Source organism: Centruroides vittatus, unplaced genomic scaffold, assembly GCF_030686945.1.
Source record: "Centruroides vittatus isolate TY-2023 unplaced genomic scaffold, ASM3068694v2 contig_466, whole genome shotgun sequence".
In the NCBI taxonomy this organism is placed as follows: Eukaryota; Metazoa; Arthropoda; class Arachnida; order Scorpiones; family Buthidae; genus Centruroides; species Centruroides vittatus.
This window is the reverse complement of record NW_027122260.1, coordinates 1,847,923-1,854,091: the sequence shown is the minus strand read 5'-3', so window position 1 is coordinate 1,854,091 and position 6,169 is coordinate 1,847,923.

The following is a 6,169-nucleotide window of genomic DNA, read 5'->3' as shown; positions in this document are numbered from 1 at the left end:
TTCTAACAAATTTTTTATAAAATATCGAAGAGTGAATAATAAATGAACTATTTTACATTTATTTTAATTCATATCTTGCTATATTTATATATAGCTCTGCACTTTATTTATATAACAATGCATTTACGATTTTATTCATGAAGTATACAATGTTATGATCGATTTGACAAGTTAAATTTAAATTTAATTTATTAAGTTGATTATAATATTCAAATTAAAGTTTAATTAATTGAATATTTTTAGAATTAAAATTAAATAAATTTGATTTCTATCGCGTTTTGAAAATCTCATTTCCTGATTTTCCAATTTCTAGATTTGGATTTGGTTTTCATTTAATCGTTGGTTCCTTCTTTCAATACACTCGTTTGCTATTTTTATGTAAGTCAAAATTAATTTTTTTTAACTGTAAAATATAATTTTAATGAAAAATTAAATTTGATTTATCAAAGGTTTTTAAAAATTAAAATATATTTTTCCTTTTTGCAATTTGATGTAGCGTTTTTAATTCCTTTGATATTAAAGTTCTTATGCTGGATTTTTACTTATTATTAAAGAATACAAGTCTATTTTATCTTTATCTTAAATATTTGTAGACAATTAATTTCTATATTCTCACGAGTACAAAGTATTTCTATTTTTACAATAATGATCTCTCTTCTGCTAACTCATCTTGTGGATATACTACTTTCAATTAAAATACATTGTCAAGAAAATATATTACTTATTACAATTATTCGTGCTCTTAAAAATAATATTTATCGTCTATAACATTCAATTCTTTATTATTAAAGCATTCAATCAGTTATTTTTCAATTAATACTTTTTGAAGAGACGTGAAGCGAAATTTTTGTATGCTCTTCATTATAATTTAATAACATTTTAATCGAATAAAATAAAATATTTAAAACGAATTATATATTTTAAAATTTCTATAAAGCATATTTTATTAGTTAATAAGTTAAATAACTTTTAAAATTAACATAAACTGCAATATTTTGGAACAATTACATAGGAGGATGGTCAATAGATCTGTCATCCTTCTATAAAATTTATATAAAATTAATTTAGTTTGATTTTGTCTTATTGGAAAGAGTTTTTTAAAAGGTTCCATTTACTAAATTCTACTGATGAGGTTGCATTATTTTTTATATATTTTATTATTATTATTTATTGCCAATTCGTATTAAGCAATGCACGAATGGTAACAGAGGTTACAAAATATAATTTATGATTAGGGTAAGAATTTTAAGGTCATTCAGAAAAAATGTAGTTTTATTTTTTAAAATATATAATTAAAACGTTAAATAAATTATCTAATTTTAATTAATTAATTAATTAATTAGTTGAGGAAATTGTCAGTGATATGCATCCTCGAAAAATAGAATATTTGAGTTTTTTTAAACATTAAAAAATATATTTATTTATAAAATTATTTTATGATATTTAAGGCTTACTATGCAATGATTATGTAGAGATAAATTACTTTATATATTAAGTAATTTGGTATTTTTTTTTGTTACGTAATTAAGGTAGTTCATTTGGCTGAAAATATAATCATTAATATCTCTATATATGAAAGCAATTATGTAGATAACTACTGTTATTTTGGTGCTTCTGATCTGGAATTTTATTCTTCTACATTATTTTCCTGTTTAATTACTAAAAATGTCCGGTTTTTCCAAGAAAAAATCTATAAAAAAATGTAATAAATTAATGCTTTTAAAACGAGATTTAAGATTTACTTTACACGTTAATATGTTAATTGTTTAGAAAAATGTATTATTAATAAATATTAAATATTCATAATAACAGTGTTTTAGATGTGAATTTTTTTCTAAATATCTTTTAATCAATAAAATAAACAGTGCACATGTACGCAATTGCCTTAATGGGGTTTTTCCTGCATCACTTACACGTATAGGTCTTTATATAAACTTGTAAGTGTAATCATTATAAATATGCATGTGTGTATGTAGTTAGGTGTATATCTATATATATATATACACAAAAATAGACATATTTTATATCAGTTTTGCTCAGATTACCTTATTTTCTCCGAAGTGTATTAACAAAGTACTTTAAAATTGATTTGAATAATAATGGTACATTTCTTTGCTTCGAATAATGATCTTTTTCTTGAAGCAAACTGTTGTAGGACATTTAGAAGGGTTACTGGACATACTTAACCAAACCTTCTCTATAATTAAGGTACAGCAGTATAGTAAGAATAGTAATTTAATAGACAATGACTCACTGTTAGTTGTGCTCGCTTTTCTTAGCTGGCTTGGTGGTAACAAGCATGCCAGCAATTAGGTCAGCATGTCCTAGGTTTTGGCTTGTCGGGGGTCACTGTTATCGTGGCATAATTCAAGCTCATGGACTCCCATTTATTGCTTCCCAAGTAATTGGATTTCACTGAGCCAGGTCCTGAGTGCGTCATCTGGTAAGAGGGGAGGGAGGAGTGCGCATAAAGTGAGGGAGTTCAGGTTAATCTGAACCCCGGAACTTGTACCTGCCGCTGACTGCGTCGTAAAAGAGAAAACGTATGGTTTACAGACCCGGTGAATATTGGTCTTCCTTATTGGTTAACTAGAAACTATTTTGGAACAGTTTCTTAAATAAATTTCTTAATAGTAGGGGGTCTAGGTTTATTTAAAGTTTTAAAATAAATAAATTCCACATGTTTCCACCAAAGAACTCAATAAACTTTCCTCATTTCAACTTGCTTTCATTTAAAATATACTTCTGTTTCCATTAGTAACTTAAATAAGGTAAAGGGTTGTTTTATTACCAGTGAATAATTGAATTGGTATATTTCGTCCTACGAAGAATAACAATTGGGCATACGTATGTATACGAGATTGTAAACATGTAAAATATGGAGAAAAGAAAAGTAACCATTAATAGAAATGGGGGAAAGAATGAGTAATTTTGGTCAAGTTTGCACCAACAGACCGAATCGGACTCCACGGTCAGTAAAGCAGATAGGCTAGTTAATGACTGGTAATCCTTTCTCCAGCAATATTATCCATTCTCCAAGCAGTTCTGTCAATTGAGATGTTGTTTTGTGAGCTTCGTGTAGATTGCTTGGTTACATGAAAAGGAACTAAGAAAATAGAAACACACTTCGCAACACTCAGTGCTTCTTGACTGGCAACAACAGGGGTCTTTTATTAAGAAATTTTATAAATACGATAAATATATGTATACTGTATGTATAAATTAAAATATAATAACTTATCTTGTGTATATAACTACACAGTAAATATAAACAATAAGTAATGAGTAATTTATCGAAAAATCAATTAATTCGAGTTAAAGATTAACAAACAAAATGTCGTGCTTTCAATTTTTCTCTTAAAAATTTTTAATCTAAATTTCGTGTACATTAATATGTTGATTTGAATATGAAGTACGGTTAACCTATATAATATCGGATCGACTACTATCGTTCCATACCATAGCAACAGTGTGCAATTTTAGGCGTGGCACACACAGTGGATTGAATCACCCCTCCCATCCTACTCTACCTGTACAGTCTGGCCACCTGTCTGCACACGACAGTCATGTGACGTTACCACGTGATGACCAAGTAGTAGAGAGCAGTCAGTCCCTAAGGTTCGTCTACTGGACTTAATGATTAGTGTTGTGCCCATAGAAATTATAAAAGGACTCTCATAGAAGTCAAGTTATTGGAAATGGGACAAATATTTTAGGTAACGTACCTGTTTCTCTCTTCATTTCAGCTACTGGCTAACAGGTACACATTTTTCCATTGATAAATATATTAATTAGACCTTATAACAAAAAAGAAACACTCAACAATGCAAACACCTTACAAACTATATCAAAAAGCTGCTAAATTTTAATTTAATAAAGTAAAAAATTAAAAAAAACTGTTGAAAATTTTATGATAAATAAAATTCAACAATACAAAAATAATTTCAAAGTATTCGACATATTTTTGAGTTATTTAATTAATTTATTTTTTATAGAAAAAATGTAGTTAAAATAAAAAATATTCTAATAAAAAATAATGTTTTTGTTCTAAAAAATATCATTTCTATAAAATAAAAATACCATCTAAATTGCATAAACATTTAAACTCTAAAACATTACTATAAGAAAATACAAGAATTTATATTATTATTTTATATGGAAAGGCATTAAAACTGTAGCGTAAAATTACACAATATAGATAAATAGCAGTCTTAATTCATAAAAACTTAAAAAATAAAATTAAAAAATCTATAAAAATTATATTTAATATTATTTATAAATGATATTTGTAAAGTAAAATGTCTTAAATATTTAATAAAGCGTAATTATTGATTGTTAAAAATTTCATAAAAATTACACTGAAGCAAATACCTTAAAGGAATTTTTTTATTTTTAAATTTATAATTTTAATGCTTTTGTTTGGAAACTTGTAGTAAAATATTTTACTTAATATTTAAAGAAATTGTGAGGAATTTATGTAATGCTTTACACATCAAATATAATTATTATAGTATAGTGGAAACAAACTGAACCTTGCAATATATGAAAGAAAGAATAGTGAGGATCTGTGTAGCGGAAGAACAAAGTCCATTGCGGAAGAACCATGTGAACGATAACACTAGAGGTCAATGGACGAGAATCTGATCAGGACATTTATCTCAGTCTGGATAAATTGCAGACATTGAAGGCATGTTAGGTCAGGATTTTTAATCATAGTCTAAATGCATCTTTTAATCTATACACTTTCACATATATTTGTTTATTTAAACTATAATCACCCTCGGTTGATGAGTAACGAGTTGAGAAAATCAACATTCAAACACACATTTTTTCTTTTCCCTTCTAAAAGCTGTCGAAAGATGTTGTCTTTTTATTAAATATTCTGTACAGTTTACGTGGTGTTAAGCTTAATTCTTATGCAAATTAATTATAATTAAGTTTGTATGTTGAAAGAGTCATATATAAATGTTGATAAATTATATTCGCTTTTATCGCTTTTTATATACTTTTTAAAACTTTCGGTGTATTTTTATTGCTCTAAATTGATTAAAAATTACCTTAAAAATTTTTAAATAGCTCCTTAAGAATCCATCTTTCTTGCTTGTTAACTCTGTCAAGCAGGGAAACCTTCGCAAAAGGGTTATTTTTTTAAAACATATTTTTCCCTTTGTTTTTTTTTAAATACTTTTACTTACTAACGAAGATGCATTATGCTGGATTCAAGCTATTTCGATAGCGAGTAAAGGTTTAATAGATCAATTTATATGAGGAACTAATGTTGCTATTTGGGAGCTATTACAGTACTATAGGTTTGTGTGGTAGCGAGGACACGCCGTGGTATGTTATTGTGGAGAAAACGTTGATCACCTGTAGGGTAAACCAGACAGATGTTGTCATAGAAACCATGTGCAGGTGTTTGCGAGTTGATCAGACGTGACGTCATTTTTGTCGCAAATGGTGTCTGACATCTATGAGGTTCGGTAAAAGAGATCAAAGGTCGTTTACTTGTGTAAACTTCATCCCTTTTTCCCTTCTTACTTTAACAAATACTTAATACATATCTTTTTTAGTTTTAGAGCGAAAGATTTTAGTTTGTTTGTTAATTAATTATTGTATTTTTTGATGATTAACACAGTGTTAGAGTGCATAGTTTGCTTTGGAGTTGTTCAGTTATCTAGACATAGAGAGCAACTATTTGCGAAGGAAGAGATGTGGAAACAAACAGAGTAATTAGCTAGTGCCTAGATAAAAAGGATAGTTACCAAACTTTCGGCCTCTCTACTGTATTTCCCTGGCGACTGACAATAATACAAGCATCAATGACGTAGTTGCTTCTGTATTCTTTTTGATTCTATTTAAAGAAAAGGTGTACCATAAAATAAAATAAAATTCATTAATTTGAAACAACTTTAAACTAAATTTAAAATAAATTACTTAAAATTTTTCTTTGTTTAAAGTTAATCAAATGTTTTAAAACTGTTTTAAAAAGTAATTTTAATCCGTTGTTTTAAATATACTTTGTATTATTTTATAAGGTTCTAGTTCATTTTTCAGTCGTTATATTTGGAATAATTTATAATAATTAATGAGTTTCAGAACAATTTAAATATTTGAAAAGTATAGTTTTAATTTAATTTAATTTTTTTTTGTATATATTTTGCTATTTTTG